Genomic DNA, 26292 nt, shown 5'->3' with positions numbered 1-26292 from the left:
TTTACAAGTAGGCAAGGTTTAGGGTTGTGGTCGGCGCAGAGCTTTACAGTACACTAAAGTTTACCGTGAGACGGGGTTTTAAGCTTATGGTTGGTGTGGATGTTGCTAAAACACGACAGGTTACTTTAAGGTTGGGTTTATGGTTGTTGTAGGTGTAGACATCAGTACAACACAATAGTTTGAACTCCATGTCATGTAGGAGACATTAAATAGATCAATGATAACTGCAGAAGGTCTTCCTGCTGTTGTGGCAATGAATGGACACTCATTGAAAAGATTCCTTCCATGCCTTAGAAGCATGACTTGATCAGTACTTATCTACACAGCATACTGGCATCAAAAATCCTGTTTCTCATATCGAATCCTTAGTCTTCCACACTTTAGGAAATGTAAACATTCAGGACGTGCCATTAGCACAGCCTAAAACTGGAGTCTATGAAATTTCCCTCCGCCCCGGAATCGACAAGGGTGTGGGTGTTCTGACTTCCGGAACCCCATGTTATGGTGACAGGTAGTAATGTGGCCGCAGCAGAGGATTTGTCTAAACTGATTTCACCCATCACAAAATGGACAAAATGATGCCATTTTGTTTAAATAAAGATTCGCCGAGTTTTATGTAATTTAGTTAGGAATTATATTCATATTTGAACGGAGCAATTTCTTCAAGCTACTACTAGCCACATGATGTCATCGGAAGTCCGACAACACTTGTTAATAAATAAAAAATACATTCTATATTAAAAATATAAGCTGTATCTTGGAAAAACCGATGCATCTCGCAAAAACCGATGCATCTCGATTTGCTTCCAAAATTTCATTCATCCTCTGCTGCTCAACCCATGCACTCGCATCGTGCACGCGCATTACCGCGTATCGATACATATCGTTTAATCTTTCCATCCCTAGTAATCAGTAGTAATCCAATCAGTGATCCTACCTTAATATAAATGGATCACTTTCTCCTTATTGCTCTATCTTAGTTTTGAAAGAATGCTTCCCACTACAAATGCTCCAGCATTTAACCTACACTTCAGCATCATTTAACCTTCCGACATGAAAAACAAACAACTCCTCTAGCCAGAACCCCGCTGTCCTCAAAACTTCACCCGATGCCTCGCCTGCAATTGAGCCTGAATCCCAGCAAGACGCTGGCACATCAGGGGCCTCATGTACAAAGACTTGCGTGGACATCATACTAAAACGTTGCTTACGCACAAAGCGGTAAATGTGTAAATTTTTCATAAGTAATAAATTCAGATGTATGAAACACTGCGTACGCTGAATCTCACGCATATTCTTTTGTACATTCGAATGAACGTAAAACTAAGCGCAACATGCACGAGCACAAACCCCTCCCTGCCTCCTCCCCCGTATGAATAGGCTAATGACTCTACTTTGGCAAAACCAAAGGTAAAAGCAAGCAAAAAGAGAAACTTTGAACAGAATGTGAATTAGAGGTGCTCCTTTCGGAGGTAGACTGGAGAAAAACGGTGTTATTTGCAAGTTTGTCCACCGGAATTAATAACAAAAGAAAAAAAATTGTGTGGAAGAGTTTAGCTGATGCAATTAACACAGTTGAGTCTGAACATCGCACTGAGTGTAGTAAACAGGAAAAAGTGTGATTTATATGTGTAAAATGTTGCAGTACTCCTAACAGTCACTGTGGCGCAGCTCGTAAAACGCAAGAGCATGAACTCGGTTTGAATCCAGCGTCTGATGAACTCATTTTCCTTTTTTACCCCCACTGCATATCAGATTTTGCCTACTATTTATCACGAAGAAGACAAGTAGGAATCATTAATAAGTGTGTGCATCAATTTTTATTTGCACATTTATTGAATGGAAATGTTTCTGATTCATGTATGCAAATTCACTCTATAGCCCACACCCTTGATGCCATATTCACTTTAGACTTTGGTTTTGAGATGTTCTGAGCTAACATCAAAATTTCATCCAACATTATACCACAGCATAGCTGATCTAACTTTGCAGGATGAAAAACTCCCCCCCGCCCCCCCACCACCACCAAACACACACACACACACACACACACATTTCAAACCCTCTTAGCTTCTTATACCTCAAGAGAGTAAAACCTTATCAGGGAAGCCCAGCTGATCCTCTCCAGCAGACCTCCACCTGCATGCATTTCTAGGCCTCTTTCCCTCTTTTCTTCCTTTAATTTTCCCTCCAAACTCCAATTGTTCCTTACTTCCATTCACTCTTATTTACCAGCTCTGACCCATTTAGGGGTCACTCAAATTTCAATTGCCGTAGCAGCAATGCTCTAATCAAGCTCATATATAAGCTTCCCATACCAGTATCATCACACTCCCCTGCATAAATACAGCAGCATATACTTATGCAGGTCACACATTGCCTCCACACTGACCCACTGCACCTCTGCAGCAGTAGAGACGCTCAGCTGAGCTACAATCCCATATAGCGCAACTGCAGCGACGTTCTAGCCGACCCCTTATTTACTCTCACCTCTACATATCACTAACGACAGGGTTTTACATTCTTACGGGAACATGCATGACTATACTACATTGACTACCAGTGCACCTCTGCAACAGTAGAGGAGACGCCCTGCCAAGTTACATTCACCCATAGCACCACTGCAGCGGCTCTATAGCTGCGCCCCTCTTTTATTTACTCTTCATATCACTATTGACTATATTTAGCACTCATAATGCTCCAATGCTGACTACCATTGCACCTCTGCAACAGCAGAATTGCTCCGCCGAGCCTTATTCTTAGTTCTATGCCTCACAGGCTTCTCCCAGTCACTCATACACAAGGCATCTGCAGGGTCTTAGAGGGTGTTGGGAGTTGATAAGTCAATATAGAGAAGTTTGGGGGCCTTTAAATTATTAGAAAATCTTAGATTCCTTTGAAAGGTAATACAATTTATTTTGTACAAGATATCATTGTATGCTAAAGTGTGACTGTATTCAAGCTGTGAATATCAGAATACTAGGTAGTTATGTAATCAGTACAATTCTACTAAGATTTGACAGCTTGCTGCTTGTTTACTGCAACACCATTATTCTGCAGCTCTATAGGTGACAACCTGTCGAATCGGCTAGATTTTAATATACATGTTTTCCGTATACGAATGTTTTAGTTTGGATTATTTCTTACATTTAATATTTAGTAAATATTCTATAAGATGAACCTCGCCAGCATTTCTGGTTGAAAAGTGGTTATAAGGTCTTTAAATGTGTGGAAAGAGTCTTAAAAAATGTATTAAAGGTGTTGAATTACTTTCTCTCATTCCTGTATACTATGTTTCAAAATATGAGCAGCCATCAAAGATGCACAAAGGGCTTTTACAGCAACAAATCCAGACTCTAGGAAGGTTGTCACCTGATGCCTTTAAGACACGTCCTAGACAAAGGCACTCCAAAGAAGCCCAGATGACTCGCCAGTTATCAACCCACATCCACTCAAGGGCGAGGGCATGACCCAGCCACCTTTTCTTTTCCTTTCTGCTAGCCTGATTAACAGTCAGTCCAAGGTATTGTGCGTCTGACCTGTGACTTTTATGCACTCTTGTTTTGGACACCTCTCTTTTCCCGTTCGTCATGCAATATCTCTGTCACTGATTGGCTGATCAAAGCTCACGATACATCAGTGTAAAGCCGAGAATCTCATCTTCAATGATATATAGTACATCTGGATAGGTTGAAACTATCATATTTTCCCAAATTTTGGAATATCATGACCCTAATTTGTTGCGTTTGGCACTTACAAGACAGCAGGGGTTTACTGATGCACACTTCCTCAGAAATGCTGAAAATGGACTCATTTTGCAGAGGACAACCTAAGGTAAAAGATGATGTAACTTGTTTACCTATCTGTGCTATATCCGGCAGCTCACAGAGCAAATAAGCAATAATTTCTCTTGTATGTTTACAAAAAACGAGTTTATACTTTATGATTCATTCAAAGACTGTTGGATATGTGATTGTAAATCAATAAAAATAGCAATTGATCATTATTATTGGGAATGAGAGCTTTAATTTGATGTATTACTTGCCAATCTGTGTCTAATATTAGCGATGTGAAAAATATGCATACTGAACAATGTACAAAATAGGGGGGGCTTGAGATAGTGTAAATTAAGTGTAAATAACTTCTTTACAGTACAACAAATATGCAAAGTGACGTGTATCAGTTGAAAATAGACATTCCAAGCTTTCACCCAGTAGGTCATATGGTGTTATTGATGCAGGCAGACCTCTTAAATCTATAGTTATTCTCCTGATGACGTCATTTTGTCCCTGGTACCGGGCACGCAGAGTTTAAGTGGTTAATGAACTTACTACTTGTTTGCTGTTTTTATATCCTAGATCAATGTAAAGGTACTTATTAAATCCTGTTAGAAGAGGGTGGTCAATGGAGTGCTTATTGTATAAGGCTTTTTTGAAACCTTCCACCCTCACGGAAGAAGTGCTGTAGTGCTGAAACCAGTGCTGAAATAGAAAAGCAGGTGAGCAAAATGACTTTGTATATTAAAGAGAAATCATTTCCACAGTGTACATTTAATTTCTGGGAATGCCGATTTGAAACTGTACCTCTGGTAGTACTCTCCAGAGCTCTTGTCAGATAAGGGCTCATTTGGAGGCTCCAATGGACTTTCTGCACCTTCTCCAGAGCTTTGAGGCATAGAAGATGTAGTCAACCGAGCTGGTTCTGGGAGGACTGAAGGTAAGTTATTAATCATCAACCCCCTTGACTGCATCTCCGCAATCATCCTAAAACAGGGATCATAAATAAGGTCAAATAAACAAGCAATAATTTATATTTATGTCTAAATATGTGCAGATGTTTAATTTGAAGCCAGATTCATCAAATCAGAGAAGCATAACAGAGTTACAAACTTGGCAAGAGGATTAGTAGAGTCCAATATGTCACAAATTTTTCCAAACTCCCAGAAATGTCCTCTGTGACAAAATTCGGACAACTCCTTCTTGGCCTCTATGACGACAGCCTTGATCTCTGTCTCTGTCCCAGCCAGAAATGACATGTGGGGCCCAAATGTGGGCCCCATTATGGGCTTGCACCCGTGAACCACATTGGGGCCAGCCGGGGGAAGCCCAGACGTACTAAAAGTGGGACCTGTAATGGTACTGCATGGGTCCTAACTGGGCTATTCATGCAAACCCATTTGGGCCCTGCCCAAAGGGGTTTTAAGTGGGTTTCCACCTGGGATCTACATGATGGCCAGCCGTGGATGCCTAGATGGGTTTTAAGTGGGATCTATGAGAATCTTATGAGTGTCTTAACCGGGCAATTCATGAAAGACCCAGTTGGACCCCACCTGCTTAAAGGGTTTTAAATGGGCTTGCACTTGGGATTCACATGGGGGCCAGCCATGATGCCCAGATGGGTTTTAGGTGGGATCTGTAAGGGTCTTATTTGTGTAATTCATGTCAGACCCATTTGGGCCCCACCTGCCTAAAGGGGTTTAAAGTGGGCTTGCACCAGCATTCAACCGTGGATGCCCAAATGGGCTTGAAGTGGGCTCTGTAAGCAACTTATGTTTATCCTAACTGGGCAATTCATGAAAGGCCTATTTAAGCCCAACCATGCCAAATGGTTTAAGGAAACAATCTAAGAAAAAAATTAAAAGGAAGATAAACACAAGACACTTGATGTGTTAGACTCCAAGAAATATATTAAATTGACCAACAAAACTTATTTTTGTAAAGCAATGTCACAACTTACAGGTAAACTAAAAAATATATTCAAAAAAATCTCTGAAAAAAAAACTCCAAAAAATACAACACAACACACTCCTGATACAGTGAACAACAAACATGGCACAAAAAGTTTGTACACTCATGTGGGCCACAGATTTATATCTGAAACCAGGAATGTGACACTGACAACAGAGATGCGGATCCACATGCAGGTTCATTAAAATGGTCAGGCAAGCAGTGGTCAATACAATGGCTAACAGATGTATAAGGGCAATCCAGAGTTGTAGTCAAAAGACAGGCAGATGGTCACAAGGCTTGCAGAACACAAGATTTAACAAATAAACAAGGCGAGGATCAAAATCACAGAAAAACAAGACAAAGGAAACCACGTTATAATGTCATTAAACAGATAACAAGACTCAGAAATGAGTGTCTCAAAGTGAGCTGTATATATGTGTGTGTAATCAGTACTTGAGCAGCATCAGCTGTGTGTATGCAATCACTCAGGATCTGGAACCGGATGTGTGTGTAAAGCATGACTGGTTCTTGTAGTCCATTTACCAGCAGATTTGTAGTCCTATGTGATCAGCTACTAGATTGCTGGTGATCATGACAATAGCACACACACACACACACACACACACGCAAAAGAAAAGCTAAATAACAGTAGCCATCAATGTACATGGTTCACACTCACAGAAATTATGCTCTCTATTATTTTACTTTTTAATGTTTTTTCTGCACTTTAATGCTTGTAATGTTTTATGTAAAGCACTTTGAATTGTTTTGTATCATGAATTGTGCTATACAAATAAACGTGCCTTGCCTTTACATGTTTACTAGGGGACGCAGTGATAGTGTCAACATGCAGAATATGAGGGGTGAAGCGTGTTCAGTTATGTGTGATAGTGGAAGTGTAACAGTATGTTGCATACAGAACAGGCGGAGATTTCTGGTGGCACCATAATATTGTTTTTATTGTTGTCACACTGCACAGTCTGTAATATGAACAAACACAGACATTGAGAAGATACTGTGAACAATGTTTCAGTGCTGGCAGTGTGACTTCTTCATGAATGCGTGAAACCTCCTGCGGCTCACGTATTGCCCACTAATCGTTCCCTAGCGTCACTCGCCAGGACATACAGATTGAAATGATGGCCATCAACACATTATAACTAACCTGAACTTAATAGAACACTAATAATGAATGATGATTAATCAATGCATAACAGCTATAAAAAATTTAAATGAAACACGGGACTGTCATAACTCTATACTTCTGTACGTATCCCAGGAAGGCCAGGAAACCCTGTACCCTGGCCAGGAGCAGCAACCCCACGGCACATGTTCCCTACCACCACACCACAGAGATGGACATGCTTCCACCCAGGTGGTGGAAGACAAAGCCCCCGCCAGAGCCCCTCTCAGCTGCATAGGGCAGGCCCCATCGGGCCGAAAATGGCAACCGCTGACAACACCATGCAGCCAGCCGCCTGGGACAGGCAGGGTGTGGAGCCAAGGGCCTTACGGACCCAAGAGCAGCCCTTCCCCCAGTGCATTTCCAGTTCAAACCCAATGCCACTTTGCTCATAAATATGCCATGTACGACCCATATTTGTGTTCTCAGTTCAAACCCATGCCCACTTGGCCCATAAATATGCCATGCAGGACCCATATATGCATTCCCAGTTCAAACCCATGCCCAGTTGGCCCATAAATATGCCATGTAGGACCCATATTTGTGATCCCAGTTCAAACCCATGCCCACTTGGCCTATAAACATGCCATGCAGGGCCCATATATGCATTCCCAGTTCAAACCCATGCTCAGTTGGCCCATAATTAGGCCATGCAGCACCCATAAATGTGTTCTCAGATCAAACCTATGCCCACTTGGCTCATAAACATGCCATGCAGGACGTATATATGCATTCCCAGTTCAAACCCATGCCCACTTGGCCCTTAAATATGCCATGCAGGACGTATATATGCATTCCCAGTTCAGACCCATGCCCACTTGGCCCATAAATATGTCATGCAGGACCCATATGTGGGTCCCCAGTTCAAACCCATGTTCTGTTGGCCCATAATTATGCCATGTAGGACCCATATTTGTGTTCCCAGATCAAACCCTTGCCCACTTGGCCCATAAATATTCCATGTAGGACCCATATATGTGTTCCCAGATCAAACCCATGCCCAATTGGCCCATGCCTGTCCCTTATGGCGCCCATGTAATTAGCTCATATGGGCTTCCTATGTGGGACTCATTCTAGAAAACCTACATGGGACCTTCTGATTTCACCCAGCCAAAGCCCATGCCCACACAGTTCCCATGGAACCCGTAGTTAGTCCATCTGGGCCCGACATATCGTTGCTGGCTGGGCACCTTCCTGAGATGCCCAGGAAGAGAATGAGGAGCCTTTTTGCACACAGGGCAGAGGGACAACATCCTGCTGTGGAAGGATCTGTGTGGATAATAAAATCAACATGTTATAGAATGAAGACACCGAGAGCAGCTTTGTGAAGGTTTGGGGTCCACCACACCCCACCCCATCTCCAGGTAAAGAAACAAAGGAATGAGCACACAAACACACAAAGCAAAGTGTGCCGGACATTTTGATTGGAGTTTTAAGAAAAAAGCTTAATTTCATTTTAATATAATACTGTTACTAAACATATTATTTTAATGGTATTTAATAATAATACATTTATTATGAGAAGATTAAAATTGTCTCAATTATTTCTTAAACCAAGATTATACCAGCAGATAGGATTTACACGTCAAATTTAAAATAACACAATTAATGTACAAACTGCTCTCCTCTCGTAAACATCTGTGCTCTTCAGAGGTTTTCGAAACTTCTCAATCTAAATTTTTTTTATCTAGAAGTACTAAGTTCTAGAAGACTCTTTAGATTTTTAAAGATTTGACTTCCACAAACTTATCTAACTCCACTGATAAAATGATACAAGCTTAACTGAGTTTAAGAAGCCTGCTGCATAACGGGTACTGACTAAATCTACTTACTGTTCAGAAGTCATTTCTGATGTTGAAATGTGAGTTCTGTCCACTGGTCAAAATCAGCAAGCTGTAGCTGAAAGTGAGACAACTGTTCAATGATTGAGATGAGATGGGCCTCTTTAACCTGAGCTAGCAGCAGGTCAACAACATATCAGTATGCAGCATCCTTGACTTGAACCCTGGAACGTCAGATGATAAGTCTGATGCTCTACCGACTGATTTAACTGGGATCATTGGGGCATTTGCTTAGATTTAATTACTTGTAACGTGTCAGAGTTGCAGCGTGCACTAAAAAGTGGGCTGTACAAAACAGGTGGCAAGAGGAGGGCGTGATGTCATTGTCACCGTAAGGAATCCTGACCCGAATTCACCTTAACCACTACTACAAGACTGACTGTACTGCCATGTCCTCATGGCCTTAGCCATTAGCACAGCCTGCACTAAAAGGAGGCTGGAGATTATGAATAACAACACAGAGTGCAACGCCAATGCCACCTTGAAAAACCTGCCATGAATTCCACGGATTCCAACCAGACTTGCTGCGGCTACAACGCAGAGTACTAACCACTGTACGAACACGGCGAGCTATGGGACAGCCATTAGACATTCACTCTCTGTCATATGGCTTTGAAAATGTAGGGCCCCAAGGCAGTTAGCTAGCCTGCGCAGCCGTTTTATATATATTGCTTTTCCCTACCAGCACATCCCTTTTCCCAAGAAACAATGGAATTGCAAACAGTCATGGATAGTCGCAAACTAAGTCCTGCACACTGCCTGGACATAATCGGCAGGATTCAAACCTGCACAGGGAGACCCCAATGAATTTCAAGTCTATCACCTTAACCACTCGGCCACGACTGCCTGTACAGCCATGTCCTCATGCCCAGTACACGTGTTGTGCATCCAGATGAAACTTTCAGCAAGCGATAGCTCAACGGCAAAAGCTTTGGCTACACAAAAAGTCTTATACGCCCAAACATGGACTTGAACCCTGTACCCTCAGATTAAAAGTCTGATGCTCTACCAACTGAGCTATCCAGGCTCCATGGCAAAGCTTTACAAGTAGGTAATGTTTATGGTTGTGGTCGGCGCAGACCTTTACGGTACAAAAAAGTTTACCGTGAGGTGGGGTTTAGGCTTATGGTTGGTGTAGATGTTGCTAAAACACAACAGATTACTGTGAGGTTGGGTTTATGGTTGTTGTAGGTGTAGACATCAGTACAACACAATAGATAGGACTCCATGTCATGTAGGAGACATTAAATGGATCAATAGCAACTGCAGAAGGTCTCTCTGTTGTTGTAGCAATGAATGGAGTCTTAACAATTGAAAAGATTCCTTTCATGCCTTAGAAGCGTGACTTGATCAATGCTTATCTACACAGCATGCTAGCATCAAAGGTCCCGTTGCTCATATCGAATCCCTAGTCTTCCACACTTTAGGAAACATTCAGGACGTTCCAGTAGCACAGCCTGCACTAAAAGGAGGCTGGAGATTAAGGATGGCGACACAGAGTGCAACGCCAATATCACCTTAAAAAACCTGCTGTGACTCAGATTCGGGTTGCTGCGGCCACAACGCAGAGTACTAATCACTATACGATCACGGCGAGCTACAGGAAAGCCGCTGGACATTCATTCTCTGTCATATGTCTTTAAAAATGGAAGGCCCCCAGGGCAGCTAGCTGGCATCTGCTGCCGTTTTGCTTTTCCCTTCTAGCACATGCCTTTTCCCAAGAAACAATGGAATTGCAAACAATCATGGAAGGTCGCAAAGTAAGTCCTGCGCACTGCCTGGACGTAGTCAGCAGGATTCGAACCTGCGCAGGGAGACCCCAATGGATTTCAAGTCCATCGCCTTAACCACTCGGCCACGACTACAAAACTGCCTATACAGCCATGTCCTCATTCCCAGTACATGTGTTGTGCATCCAGATATAACTTTCAGCAAGCGATAGCTCAACGGCAAAAGCTGTGGCTCCACAAAAAGTCTTATACGCCCGAAGAGGGACTTGAACCCTGGACCCTCAGATTAAAAGTCTGATGCTCTACCGGCTGAGTTATCCAGGCTCCATGGTAAGGCATTTGCAAGTCGGCGCAGACCTTCATGGTACACAAAAGTTTATCGTGAGGTGGGATTTAGGCTTATGGTTGGTGTAGATGTTGCTAAAACACAACAGATTACTGTGAGGTTGGGTTTATGGTTGTTGTAGGTGTAGACATCAGAACAACACAATAGATAGGACTCCATGTCATGTAGGAGACATTAAATGGATCAATAGCAACTGCAGAAGGTCTCTCTGTTGTTGTGGCAATGAATGGAGACTTAACAATTGAAAAGATTCCTTTCATGCCTTAGAAGCGTGACTTGATCAATGCTTATCCACACAGCACGCTGGCATCAAAGGTCCCGTTGCTCATATCGAATCCCTAGTCTTCCACTCTTTAGGAAACATTCAGAACGTTCCAGTAGCACAGCCTGCACTAAAAGGAGGCTGGAGATTAAGGATGGCGACACAGAGTGCAACGCCAATGTCACCTTGAAAAACCTGCCGTGACCCAGATTCGAACCGGGGTTGCTGCGGCCACAACGCAGAGTACTAACCACTATACGATCACTGCGAGCTACGGGAAAGCCGCTGGATGTTCATTCTTTGTCATATGTCTTTAAAAATGGAAAGCCCCCAGGGCAGCTAGCTGGTATCTGCTGCCGTTTTGCTTTTCCCTTCTAGCACATCCCTTTTCCCAAGAAACAATGGAATTGCAAACAATCATGGAAGGTCGCAAACTAAGTCCTGCGCACTGCCTGGACGTAGTCGGCAGGACTCGAACCTGCGCAGGGAGACCCCAATGGATTTCAAGTCCATCGCCTTAACCACTCGGCCACGACTACAAGACTGCCTATACAGCCATGTCCTCATTCCCAGTACATGTGTTGTGCATCCAGATATAACTTTCAGCAAGCGATAGCTCAACGGCAAAAGCTGTGGCTCCACAAAAAGTCTTATACGCCCGAAGAGGGACTTGAACCCTGGACCCTCAGATTAAAAGTCTGATGCTCTACCGGCTGAGTTATCCGGGCTCCAACGCAAGGGTTTACAAGTAGGTAATGTTAATGGTTGTGTGGTCGGCGCAGAGCTTTACGGTACACAAAAGTTTACCGTGAGGTGGGGTTTAGGCTTATGGTTGGTGTAGATGTTGCTAAAACACAACAGATTACTGTGAGGTTGGGTTTATGGTTGTTGTAGGTGTAGACATCAGTACAACACAATAGATAGGACTCCATGTCATGTAGGAGACATTAAATGGATCAATAGCAACTGCAGAAGGTCTCTCTGTTGTTGTTGTCCAGATATAACTTTCAGCAAGCGATGGCTCAAAGGCAAAAACTGTGGCTCATCAAAAAGGCTGATACGCCCGAACAGGGACTTGAACCCTGGACCCTCAGATTAAAAGTCTGATGCTCTACCGACTGAGCTATCCAGGCTCCATGGCAAGGCATTTGCAAGTAGGTAATGTTTATGGTTGTGGTCGGCGCACACCTGCACGGTACACAAAAGTTTACCGTGAGGTGGGGTTTAGGCTTATGGTTGGTGTAGATGTTGCTAAAACACAACAGATTACTGTGAGGTTGGGTTTATGGTTGTTGTAGGTGTAGACATCAGAACAACACAATAGATAGGACTCCATGTCATGTAGGAGACATTAAATGGATCAATAGCAACTGCAGAAGGTCTCTCTGTTGTTGTGGCAATGAATGGAGACTTAACAATTGAAAAGATTCCTTCCATGCCTTAGAAGCGTGACTTGATCAATGCTTATCTACACAGCATGCTGGCATCAAAGGTCTCGTTGCTCATATCGAATCCCTAGTCTTCCACACTTTAGGAAACATTCAGGACGTTCCAGTAGCACAGCCTGCACTAAAAGGAGGCTGGAGATTAAGGATGGTGACACAGAGTGCAACGCCAATGTCACCTTGAAAAACCTGCCGTGACCCGGATTTGAACCGGGGTTGCTGCGGCCACAACGCAGAGTACTAACCACTATACGATCACGGCAAGCTACAGGAAAGCCGCTGGATGTACATTCTCTGTCATATGTCTTTAAAAATGGAAAGCCCCCAGGGCAGCTAGCTGGTATCTGCTGCCGTTTTGCTTTTCCCTTCTAGCACATCCCTTTTCCCAAGAAACAATGGAATTGCAAACAATCATGGAAGGTCGCAAACTAAGTCCTGCGCACTGCCTGGACGTAGTCAGCAGGACTCGAACCTGCGCAGGGAGACCCCAATGGCTTTCAAGTCCATCGCCTTAACCACTCGGCCACGACTACAAGACTGCCTATACAGCCATGTCCTCATTCCCAGTACATGTGTTGTGCATCCAGATATAACTTTCAGCAAGCGATAGCTCAACGGCAAAAGCTGTGGCTCCACAAAAAGTCTTATTCGCCCGAAGAGGGACTTGAACCCTGGACCCTCAGATTAAAAGTCTGATGCTCTACCGGCTGAGTTATCCGGGCTCCAATGCAAGGCTTTACAAGTAGGTAATGTTAATGGTTGTGTGGTCGGCGCAGAGCTTTATGGTACACAAAAGTTTACCGTGAGGTGGGGTTTAGGCTTATGGTTGGTGTAGATGTTGCTAAAACACAACAGATTACTGTGAGGTTGGGTTTATGGTTGTTGTAGGTGTAGACATCAGTACAACACAATAGATAGGACTCCATGTCATGTAGGAGACATTAAATGGATCAATAGCAACTGCAGAAGGTCTCTCTGTTGTTGTTGTCCAGATATAACTTTCAGCAAGTGATGGCTCAACGGCAAAAGCTGTGGCTCCACAAAAAGTCTTATACGCCCAAACAGGGACTTGAACCCTGGACCCTCAGATTAAAAGTCTGATGCTCTACCGACTGAGCTTTCCAGGCTCCATGGTAAGGCATTTGCAAGTAGGTAATGTTTATGGTTGTGGTCGGCGCAGACCTTCACGGTACACAAAAGTTTACCGTGAGGTGGGGTTTAGGCTTATGGTTGGTGTAGATGTTGCTAAAACACAACAGATTACTGTGAGGTTGGGTTTATGGTTGTTGTAGGTGTAGACATCAGAACAACACAATAGATAGGACTCCATCCCATGTAGGAGACATTAAATGGATCAATAGCAACTGCAGAAGGTCTCTCTGTTGTTGTGGCAATAAATGGAGACTTAACAATTGAAAAGATTCCTTCCATGCCTTAGAAGCGTGACTTGATCAATGCTTATCTACACAGCATGCTGGCATCAAAGGTCCCGTTGCTCATATCGAATCCCTAGTCTTTCACACTTTAGGAAACTTTCACTAAAAGGAGGCTGGAGATTAAGGATGGCGACACAGTGTGCTACGCCAATGAAAACCTTGAAAAACCTGCCATGACCCGGATTCGAACCGGGGTTGCTGCGGCCACAACGCAGAGTACTAACCACTATACGATCACAGCGAGCTACGGGAAAGCCGCTGGATGTTCATTCTCTGTCATATGTGTTTAAAAATGGAAAGCCCCAGGGCAGCTAGCTGGCATCTGCTGCCGTTTTGCTTTTCCCATCGTAGTCGGCAGGATTCAAACCACGAGTTGCTCTATTCTCATCCATTTCCTGTGATACCTTAGTTGTTAACTCAGGCTTTCTCCCGGTCTTTTCTCATCCAATTCTTGTGACCCTTAGTTGTTTACTCAGGCAATTTCCCCTTTCTAACTCTACATAGCACCTTAATTCTTTTAATGGTATGCAAGTCCACAAGCAGACCACACACAACCCAAATATACAGATCAACCTCACACCCCAAAGAGCACAAAATCCACCTCAATATTAAGTAAAATATTATTTACTGTCATCATGACAAAGAGAAAAGAAATCAGTTAATATAAATAAGTTTTTAAAACTACTATGCTTAGAAATGTGCTGAAACAATCTCCTCTCTATTAAAAAGAAATTGGGGAAAAAAGTAAACAGGGGCGCTAATAATTCAGGGGGGCTAATAATTGTGACTTCAACTGTATATATATATATATATATAATGTATATGTATTACATTTTATGTATTACGACAGTTTAAACTATCGCGTATTGCTTCAGATCTTCTGCTATTCAAATATTTTTAGTTGCAGTAATGTTAAATACACCGGTCATTGCAGACGTTGGTCACATAAACAGCAAAAAACAAACATGATACATCTAATTAACACATAATTATATGTAAAAATGATTAAAGAACTGTGTCATTTCATGAAAACATATAAATCTGGATCAATTAAATCAGGGATTGTAAATACTGCCTCAGAAATTAACAGCTCGAGTTTGAATAGATCGCCTCAGCCGTCAACAGTTTACTGCTCACTCATGATTCAAGCGAATCACTACAATGGGTGTAACTGAACACCGAATTAAATTTTCAACTATTTAGGGCTAATTTAATACAGAACTTAAATATTAACTCTTAAATTTAAAAGGCTAAACTTACCTGGTTGATCAGACCTGAGACGCAAGCAGCAGCTGAAGCAGAGGTCATTAGCGATGCAAAATTCTGCAATGTCATTGGTCAGAATTTACCACATAATGAAGACGACCAAAAATACTTTATTTGATGCATGCACACACACACACACACAAATACATACATACATATATATATATATATATATATATATATATATATATATATATATATATATATATATATATATATATATACACATATATATAATGCTGCAAAATACTGTGAATTAACTACTCTTAATTAACTGTAAATTACTTATCTACTAAAAAGAGATACTGTTATTTCATTTATATTTGTTATTAGCAAAACTGAAGAGGCTGATTAAATAAAAGAAAAATTAACAAAAATTATTGTTCCATTAGTATTCTAATTTAATATGTTTATTTATAAAGTATTATATAATGTTTACTGAATTTTTTATATCGTAATTTGTATATGTTTATATTATAATCATTATACTTTAAGAAAAATCATAGATCAAAAAAAAAAACATCCTATACTATTGTGATCTAAAAAAATAATTAATTGACATAATCAAAAATATCTTATGGAAAAAAAAAAATTCTAATCAAAGTCTAATGAATCAAAAAATCAAAATCAGATCCTAAAGACAAAGTGGAAATTCCAATAAATTAAGTCATATTGCTCCAAAAGATTTTAAAATATATAGGACAAAGTGAAAATCCTATAAGAAAAATTCTGAATGTCCATTATAATTTTGAAATCCATTGCAGATGCTCATACTACTATCAGTTATGTTTGAATGTCAAACCTACCTACCCCAATCCTTAACCTAACCTCACAGTTTCCTGCTGTGTTTTATCAACCTCCCAACCTACCTCAACTCTTAACCAAACCTCACAGTAACAAACCTCGATGTGGGTTTCATTGATTCAATGTCTTGTACATGGCACAGAATACAACCTATTGCAGTTTATTAAAATCACACCTACCCCAACCCTAAACACAACCTCAGAGTAAGCAGTTTTTATTTTTTTATTTTTATGAATGTCTACTACAGCTACATCAATCGGAAACCCAGCCTACGTGTGGCATAACTGCCTACCACTTAGAGGTCATCCAGCCGACTTGCAGTGTAATCTCCTCCACTTGTAGGTCTCTGAGCTGCAGCAACACCTACGGGCTCTGACACACAGACACAAAAGAAACCATTGCTTTTAACCTCCTCTTGGAGAGGAGAGAGTCTCCGACCCTGGATCTCAGGTCTTCTATGGAGGGACTGTCAGGAATCCTGTAAGAGCATCCCATCCACACAACCTCTTGCCATAAAAACAAAGCAGAATGTGTGGTGAAGGAACTCCGGGTTGACAGAGCCTTGTCCTTGCTTCAAGCAATGTGCTAACAAGGTGCTGAACAGAGTGACGGTGGTGCAAAGGTTAGCGCTTATGACTACGGATCAGAAGATTCTCGGTTACGGAAACCAAGAAACTGTGTATGAGAGAGTGCGTAAGTGTATGAGTGGCACTTGTGCAAGCGGAGCAGGGACTTGCCAGCAATCAGAATAAACTGGAATTTGTGCCAAGACTGGGTTTCAAAAGTGGCAGTTCCCATATGGTCTAGCGGTTAGGATTCCTGGTTTTCACCCGGGTGGCCCTGGTTCGACTCACGGTATGGGAAGGCTTGAGTGCTTTTGCTTCTGTCCTTTTTGGCCAGCGGTCGGACTGCAGCTAGCTTATAGGATGTGGTTGTGGAAGTACCCTGGAAGCCTTCGATAGCTCAATTGGTAGAGCGGAGGACAGTAGTTGGGATGTTGGCAATCCTTAGGTCGCTGGTTCGCCTCGAAGGACATGTTTTGCGCTCAGAGCCGCTTTCTTGCCTTTGCGAAGAGAGCTCAGCACTGCTCGAAGTTCACCATGGAGGTGAAAAGGAAGCTCCCGGGCCGCATCGGTGAGAGCGCCGAATCCTTACCACTAGACCACCAGGGAATGTCTGGCTAATGGTTGCCCTCAAGTCTAGCTGTGGGCCTCCACCCAGGTGTGCTGCAGCTGCTCCAAAAATAACTCTAACGTTTGCAACCTCCTCCTGGAGTAGAGAAAGTCTCAGAGCCTGGATCACAGTTCTTCTTGGGAGGGACTGTCACATGCTCTGTGTAAGAGCATCTTATCGACACCACAACTTGCCATGACAACAAAGCACAGCATGCGTTGAAGGAACTCCGTTCACCGAGCCGTGTCCTCTTTCCAAGCAGCATGCTAATGAGCACTGCTGACGCAGACTGGGCCAGTGGCGCATACTGCCACCTGTAAGTCATCGTTATTCTTGGTTACACCGGCCAATCACGTTCCGGGTTGGAACCAAGATTCACCTTATTCTTGGTTACGGCAGCCAATCATGTTCCGAGTTACAATGAACGCTATGGCCAATCAGAGCCCTTATAACATTCATGATTTGTATTGTAATAACAGATTTTGTTGCAGATTAATTCGGACAACAATTGCAAAGTAAGTATTTTTATAACAAGTTGGTTTAAATAACCATTACAGTAACATTAATTACTACAACACGATTATTAAATGATTGTTATAGATGTTATATAATGTTATTTGGTAAGATTAACATTAGCCGACCAAGCACACTGTACAGTTTTACTACAAACATTTTAATGCAGTTATTATACATTACAACACTTTATATTATTATTTACTACCATAGTTACAATAATGCCCGTGCATTATTCTAACACATTAATGAATCACTTCACTAATAATAAATATAAGGCTCATTTCATCAGTCACTAATTATAAACAAATAGTATAATAACGCTCACATATCACTACATCACTAATCATAAACTAATCTAATAACGCTCACGCATAATACATCCCTAATCACAAAGCAAAAAACAATATGGGTCATGCATGATTGCATCACTAATAATAAACCAAGAATAGAATAATGCTCACATCAATTCATCACTAATAATAAAGCTACAATATAAGGGTCACACATTAATGCATCACCAATAATAAAACAATAATATAATAATGCACACACATTAATTCATCACTAATTATAAACCAGTAACAAAGTTAACATTAATATTCTTCTTTAATTTTCTATTTCACAGACATAGATTAAATTTAGTGACAGACTAAAATGTAAGTAACTTCATTTTAAAGTAATAGTTTGAATGCACTGCTTTTACATGTAATACAACAGTAGTTTTCAAAATGTAGAAAATATTTTCTTTTTGAAAATGAAAATATTGTCTTAAAAAAATTGACATTACAAAGAGATAGAATTTCACTTATTCGCTGTCTCAACTAGGACAAACATTGTTATTAATGGTATAATTATTTTAATATCTCACCACCCGTTTACTGCCACAGTATATCTTTCTCCAACTACGGCTGTAAATAGTTGGCTAAAATCTGTTTGTCTGCTGACATTGCTCCAAATATCTTCTTTGTGTTCCTCAAAACAAAGAAATTTAAATGTATTTGGTACAACTTGAGGGTGAGTAAATTTTAATATTTGTGGAACCTATGTATTACTTTAACCAATGTGTTACTAGATAGAACCTCGATTCAGGAGACGGAATGATGGCAGCCTGAATCTTACAGATACAGTGGAGGCAACAAAAGTGAAGGAAGCTAACAAAGGAAAGCCCTACAGAAAATCATTGTCCCCAGAGGCAGTACTGGACAAGGTCAAAAAAAGCTTAAATGAGCACCATGGAGATGTGACTAACAGAAAACATCTGCTGGGTTTCTTTGAAGAGGGGCCCCACAGGAGGCAGCAAAGGCTCCAAAGAACATGCCCACAATAAAGTGAGTTTTATAGAATATATTGAGCTCTTTCCTTCTCGCAGAATTGCCTTTGCCATGAAGGAAGAGCAATATGATGGGAAACCACCTAGCAGTCTGCCACGGCCTAGCACTCTGCCATGACCCAACACACTGCTCCTACCCAGCACTCTGCCATGGCCCAGCACTCCGCCATGACCCAACACACTGCTCCTACCAAGCATTCTGCTCCTACCCAGCACTCTGCCCAGGGTACCCTAGGATCCTCAAAATTAAATGCAAGGTTTTTTAAGATCTTTTCAATAACATTTCAAATGAAATTTAATGCCAACTTTGTACCCATTCTGGCAAAAGTATGAGGGAAAAATGTCAAATCTGTATAAAGTTTGTGTGATGTTTATGTATTTCTGTGATGATGACAATAGACTCGCATGCTGGAGGAAACATAGCTCTTTTTTATTCACTTGCACACTAACTTCCTTACATGCGCCACCTGCATGTGACGTCAACTCACGTGACTTCACAGGTCACATCCAAATGCATATGTTACATCACTCCTTTTTTTTTTTTTTTACTTTTTAATATGCAATAATAACTATGCAACAAGCTGTTAAGTATTAACTGTTGCCAATCATAGAAAACTCTGCAACAATTAAAATTCCTAGGCAACATGAATACTTGAAAAATCTGAATAGTCTGTTTCATGTGCATTGTGGAACTTTAATGCAATTTTTTTTTACCTAAACATAATCAGAAAGGTAGGCAGGAGGCCTACGGTTGTGCCTGAAAGGATATTTTGGAGAGACTGTGTGTGTGACATTTTCTTCTGTTTCATCTCCATGTCCTGGCTCAAACAAAAGCTCAGGCATCTCCTGGTTGAGTCTTTTAAAGAAAGAACAGTTCCTTGTGATAGAGTGTCCTTGTCGTTCTGCAGTTACCATAGTGCCTTTGACTCTGGTGACTGTGAGTGGCTTTGTACTGTATGGTGTCGTTAGTTTGTTCTGTTTCTGTTGCCGGCACAATACAGTGTCCCCAGGTTTGATGTTAATGTGTGTGGCATGTTTTCGAGTGTCTGCAAGAGCTTTCATCTTATCCTTTGCCCTTTTGTCTCTTTTGCGGACAACATCATCCACACTGATGATACTTGAAGTAGTTATGGGAATTTTTGTGCGCATCTTCCTTTGAAAGAGCAGTTCAGCCGGAGAAGTCCCTGTTGTGCAATGAGGTGTGGATCTGTACTCACGAAGGAAAACATTTAACTGTTGTTTCCAAGGGAGACCTCGAGTGTGAGCAATTCGAATGGCTTTCCCTAAAGTACGCATAAATCTCTCTGCTGTAGCATTAGCTTGTAGCCAGAAAGGTATTGTTTTCCTATGGTGAAACCCACTGTAGACAGCAAATTGTGCGAACATGTTGCTGTTGAAGGGAGGGCCATTGTCAGTTTTAAGCACTTTGGGAATTCCAAACATAGAAAAAACATAATCAATAGCTGGTATCACAGTAGTTGCTGATGTAGAATGGAGAATTTTGACTACAGGATAGCGAGTGTAGTCATCTATAACGACTAGCAGATATTCGCCAGATGGTAATGGCCCATAGAAATCCGCACTCAGATTATGCCATGGTGCTTCTGGCATTTCTGACATTTGAAGCGGCTCGACATGCGTGATGGGGGTATTTGCTTGGCAAGCAATGCAATTGGTAGTAATGACTTCAACTCTTCGATCAATGTTGGGAAACCATATCTTCTCTCTCAGAAGACTTTTGGTTTTAGCAACCCCTTGATGGCTCTCATGAGCAAGATCTAAGACTCTTTGCTCTAGAGTAGAGGGTATGACTATTCTAGAGCCTCTGAGAATGAGATCATCGTTCGGAGACACAGTGAGTTCAGAACTGACATTTCTGTACTGTTTTAGTGTGTCAGCAAAGAGTGGGTCTCGTGTATTTATGTGCCATGGGTTGTTTCTTATGCAGGAGCAAACCTGCTGCAGCACGGCATCCTTCTTTGTCTCAGTTTTTATCACATCTATCATCATGGCTTTCAGTGTTGACTGCAGAGCCATGAAATTGACATACTCCTCTGCCACTTTGGATGCCCTCGTGTTACATTCCACATCAACTGGCACAGGGTGTCTGGACATGAAATCAGCAGGATTGTCAATTCCTTTTCTGTATTCTATTCTGAATTGGTATGGCTGGAGTCTGAGGCCCCATCATTCAATTCTGGCTGGTGGCTTTGATCTTGGGTTGTTCCATATCAGTTCTAAGGGCTTGTGGTCAGTCACTAAAGTAAAAGGATGACCGTAAATGTACAAATGAAAATGCTTGCAGCTCCATACAATGACTAGAGCCTCGCGTTCAGTTTGCGAGTATCGTTTTTTTTAGTCCGACTGGCATATACAATGACATTTTTTTGACCATTTTGTGTTTGTGATAAAATGGCACCAAGCCCAACTGGACTGGCATCTACAACAAGTTCAGTGTCTTTTGAGGGGTCAAAGTATGATACATTGGTGGCTCGGGCTAAAGCATCTTTGAGCTGTTGTAGAGCTTGCTTATGCATTTCACCCCACTGCCAAGGTGTGTCTTTTTTAGTTAGATCACGAAGAGGTGCACAGATTGTCCTGTATAAATCGTGAACAGTAGTTTGCCATCCCTAGTAGGCTCCGAATTTCACCTTGATCCTTGGGTTCACTGGCTTGTAGAATGGCTGCAACCTTTTTGAGGTCTGCTGAGACGCCACTGTCAGAGAAAATGAATCCATAAAATTCAAGTCTGTTTTTGTTAAACTCACATTTCTCACGATTTAGTGTAAAACCACTGTCTTGTAGTCTCTGAAAAACAGCTTGGAGCACTTCATCATGTGCTCTCTGTGAGGCACCATAAACAATGATGTCATCGCTGAGGTTTTTTACACCTTTTATGCCTTGTAGCGTTTGTGCTACGGCATTCTGGAACACTTCTGCAGCAGATGATATGCCAAAATTAAGCCTTTTGTATCTCCTTAGTCCTAGATGAGTAGTGAATGTAGTGATGTATCGGCTGTCTGGATGAAGTTGTAGCTGATGGTAACCAGCTCTAAGATCAAGTTTTGAGAACACTTTTGCACCGTTTAGCTCTTGTATGACATCATCAATGGTGGGCGTTATGTGACGCTATATATGATGGCTATATTAGCTTGGCGCATGTCAACACAAATTCTGACTTTATCGGGATCTTTTGGTTTGGGTGGAGTCACAATAGGCGTTGGACCTGTTACTATTTCTATGATGTCATTGTTTGTCAGTTGTTGTAGTTCAGCTTCCACTTTCTGTCGAATGTGGAATGGCACACGTCTGTGTGACTGACATGTAGGTTGAACATCTGGATTAATGTGCAACTTAACTTGAAAGTATTTGAGTTTCCCTATTCCTTTGAACAGTTCTGGATGATTTTCAATTAGTTCTTCAGCTACTGTACGAATGGTGCTTGTATGGTTAACTGAGCTGGTGATGTTTATTAATCCAAGCTCTTGTGCTGTTCCATAGCTTAGAAGAGTGTGTCCATCATTCTGAAGTACATAAAACTTAGCTTCTGTAGCACTATGTGATGCTTTGACGCACTGGAACACTCCAATAATGGGTAGAGCAGTATCAGAACCATATGCGAAAATCTTGATTGTTGCAGGTCTGATTTGTGGTTTTGGTGCAAGCGTGTCAAATTCTGCTTTGCTAATAATATTTACTGCAGCTCCAGAATCGATCAAAGCTCTAACCCTGGTGCCGTTTATTTTTATTTCAGTCTGTGGCTGTTGTTGGCATGTGTTGCTGTTTAAAACAAACACGTATTCATCTTCACTACTTGATGAGTCATCTTGTGTATTACTGACACATGTTGCAGCAACTTGCTTGCTTGTTTGTGGATTGCTGTTACGTTTGTACTGTAGACAATCATCATATTTTCGTTGTTGAGGGTGTTTCGTAGTGTTAGATCGACACACTTGCATAGTGATTTAGTTTTCCACATGCTCTGCATTCTTTTCCTCTAGCAGGACAAACACCTTGATGTGGATACTGTCCTCCGCAGTTTCTGCATTGTATGTTAGAAATCTGTTTGTTGGTTGCTTTGAATTTACTTTGTTGCTTATAATTGTGATGTACAGCACTGGCAGCGGCCACTGAGTTTTGTTCAATTCCAGCTGCTTGTTGTTCAGATATTTCCAGCGTTCTCCCATGGTCTAATAAAGCCTCCAAAGTCAAATCTGGTTCTCTGAGCGCTTTTCTACGCAGCCTAGACAATGTGCAGCTTTGTATCAACTGTGCTTTTATTTCACAGTCAACATCGGCAAACTCACAGTCTTTTGCAAGCATCCTGAGTCTGGTTTGATAAGTGTCAAGTTTTTCCCCATGTTGCTGAACAGCTTTTCTGAACTGATAAACAAGAAATTGTGTATTCTTTTTAGGGGAGAAGTAGTTATTTAGTTTCGTTTTTGTTTCTGTGTATTCATCTTCATCTGCGGCAAACATGTGACGTCAACTCACGTGGCTTCAAAGATACATCCAAATGCATATGTTACAGTTTGAACCTTAGTAAATAATTATGTACAATTGGGCTACTTGAATTAAGTAAAGCATTTTATTTCAATTTTCTGTTATATTTAATACATACGCAACAGTGTGGTCAGCACCCAGTAGTGAATATGAAGGTCCAACGGAAGGTCAAACATGACTGAAAACCCGTTGTCACATGTTGCAGTGCCCTTTTTTGGACACTTGAGGTCACTAGCTTGTTTTGTAGTTTAACTTCATTTCCTATAATTCTTTGCACTTCTGATTGTATTCTGTTACAGCTGTTTCTTGTTTGTTAATTTAGCCCTGTATTTATAAACCCTTTTGTCTTGTGTTTTAGTTGCCTTAGGATTTTGTTTGTCCCTCATGTCCGGTATGTTTGTTTGGTGATCTAGTTTTGTATTGGCTTATTCTTAGATTCTTGTTTGTTTTTGTTAGCACTTATACCCAGTTTTGTATTTGCTTATTTTTGTATTTTCTGTCAGTTCTTTTGTCTGGACTCATTTCTTGAAGATTCTGTGCAAGATTGGGAAACTCCTTTTGTCTTTGTCTAAATAAATTGCTGCACATGGATTTTTGTGTTTTGTGATTCTCCATCTCATGACACCCGTTGGCCTTATTGACCTTATCAGTCAGTTCTTTAGTTAAAAAAGGATCTGAATTAAGTAATATATGCAGTTTTGTTGCTTAGACTCAAAAGTGTAACTGCAACCTCAGAGTCAGAAAACATGGTTTTAAAAACCTCTGTAATGTTCTTATTCAATGTGAAAGTGGTGCTCAGGGATTGTTTTAAAGACCCACATCACATCTGCCTGCAGAGCTGGTGTTGAGCCAAATATATATTGTATATATATTTACAACTCTTCATTAATGAATTACACCCTAATCTAATCTCTCTGTCATCTTTCAATCAAGCAAGTTTCTCGTGTCAGCCCAGTGATTGTTTGGTGACATCACCAACCAGAGCGAGAGGTGGCAGTAACGCATCAAAAACTTTGTTATCGACCACCGTAAAACAGGAAGAAGAAACTGTCATTCCCCTTCGGGGGGAACTTCAGCACTATAAGTGGATTTGATTTGTAAAATCCACGCATTGGGGAGGTTCGGTTCAGAAGCTACTCGTCTGAAAGAGTATTGAACGGGCCAATTAAGAATGAATTGGCAGCGCAAGCCTGCGCAGGTGAGCGGCATAAGCAATCAACTGAGTATATAAGCTCACCTGGCGCCAGCAGACGCTATCCTTTTCGCTTCAGAGACTTTCTGATCGAGTCGATGAGGGTTCCTCCTGCTGTGACGAACGAGAGCATTCTCCCGGTCCAGAGTGTGTACACGCAGTGGCAGACGGTCGAGCTGGGTTTCTCCCTTGCCTGGCGTTCTTTGGGTCCGGTCCTCCAGAGCGGTGCGTATAAAGTTGCAAACTTCACAGAAAGAGCAACACAGTCGTGCAGCACGTCCTTATCAGGACGGCGCTCCGACTGTGCGTTTCTGGATGCGGTGGTTTCCTGTCCTCGGATGATGGGCGCGGGCACAGCGTTTCATGTCTGGGGGTCCAGCATGTTAATGCGCTGCTCGCGGGCAGTTCATGTCGTCATTGCGATGCCATGACTGTTGCGCAAGATCGCGGTTAGCCTTTGCAAAAGGGTGAACCACCCCAGTTGTCCCCTGCTCTGCAGCGGGCACTCGGGCAGATCTGAGGGTTTCAGCGAGAGATAATCCGTCGCCCACGGGCCCGCGGACCTCCCGCTCCTCTAAGCGCTCCATCCAAGCTTCGGGCGGGGGAAGCGATCCGTCTAACAGATGGTAGCCCTTACGCCCGATGACACCGGAGACCAGATGTCCACCGCGGCATCGGAGGGTGGGCTTTCATTGTCCGATGATGATCCAGACCCGCTCGCCCCCTTCGGGCTGGTGAGCGCTGTCACTACGGATCCTGAAACGGACATGTTAGCCGTGCTTTCCCGGGCTGCTTCGGCCGTGGGTTGGAGATGGTTTATCCCCCAGCTCCGCGGCCGGACCGACTAGAGGGGCGTTCCCTTCTTCCCGGAGGTGCACAGTAGGCTCACGCGGTCTTGTAAAGCACTTTTTTCTGCTCGTGCTGCGTGTTCCTCCACCCTAACCACTCTTGACGGTGAAACAGCCAGGGGGTATGTGGCGATTCCTCAGGTTGAGTGCGCGATGGCGGTAAATCCGCGCGGCGCCTCTTCTTGGCGGGGTCCGCCTCGTCTCCCATCCAAAGCCTGTAAGTTATCTACCTCCCTCGGAGCTAGAGCTTACATAGCTGCGGGCCAGGCTGCTTCCGCCTTGCATGCGATAGCCACCTACCAGCGCTACCAAGCGCAGGCGCTGGCCGAGCTGCACGAGGGTGGGTCCAACCCAGGCTTACGAGCTTCGCACCGCCGCCGACTTAGCTCTTCGGACTACTGAGTCCGCTGCGTGTGCGTTGGGGAGGACGATGTCCACATTAGTGGTCCAGGAGCGCCACCCCTGGCTGATATGCGCAAAGTCGACAAAGTCCGCTTTCTTGACTTCCCCATATCCCCAGCCAGGTTCGGCGACACTGTCTGTGAATTCACCCAGGAATTCAAGGCGGTGAGAGAGCAGTTGGTGGGTGATGTCTTATCGGCGGTCCGTAGCCCGCTCCGCCCGCCGTGCCATTCATACCTGCTCCTCGCCGAAGGCGCCCGCCTACGAGAGCTGCTCCGCCCCCGCA

General features: G+C 42.5%; 5 non-coding genes across 5 annotated transcripts; all 5 read right to left on the bottom strand.

Annotated features, from left to right (window-relative positions):
- Positions 1-10536: 10536 nt before the first annotated feature.
- On the bottom strand, positions 10537-10618 carry trnas-uga (transfer RNA serine (anticodon UGA)). The gene has a single exon. It is a non-coding gene; the product is annotated as a tRNA-Ser (tRNA).
- A 930-nt stretch (positions 10619-11548) lies between these two features.
- On the bottom strand, positions 11549-11630 carry trnas-uga (transfer RNA serine (anticodon UGA)). The gene has a single exon. It is a non-coding gene; the product is annotated as a tRNA-Ser (tRNA).
- Positions 11631-12151: 521 nt separating this feature from the next.
- trnak-uuu (transfer RNA lysine (anticodon UUU)) lies at positions 12152-12224 on the bottom strand. The gene has a single exon. It is a non-coding gene; the product is annotated as a tRNA-Lys (tRNA).
- A 502-nt stretch (positions 12225-12726) lies between these two features.
- trnah-gug (transfer RNA histidin (anticodon GUG)) lies at positions 12727-12798 on the bottom strand. Its single transcript has one exon. It is a non-coding gene; the product is annotated as a tRNA-His (tRNA).
- A 189-nt stretch (positions 12799-12987) lies between these two features.
- trnas-uga (transfer RNA serine (anticodon UGA)) lies at positions 12988-13069 on the bottom strand. The gene has a single exon. It is a non-coding gene; the product is annotated as a tRNA-Ser (tRNA).
- Positions 13070-26292: the final 13223 nt, after the last annotated feature.

The sequence above is a fragment of the Danio rerio genome, chromosome 4 (genome assembly GCF_052040795.2).
Source record: "Danio rerio strain M-AB ecotype USA chromosome 4, GRCz13ab, whole genome shotgun sequence".
Classification (NCBI taxonomy): domain Eukaryota; kingdom Metazoa; phylum Chordata; class Actinopteri; order Cypriniformes; family Danionidae; genus Danio; species Danio rerio.
This window is presented reverse-complemented; position numbering and strand designations above follow the sequence as displayed.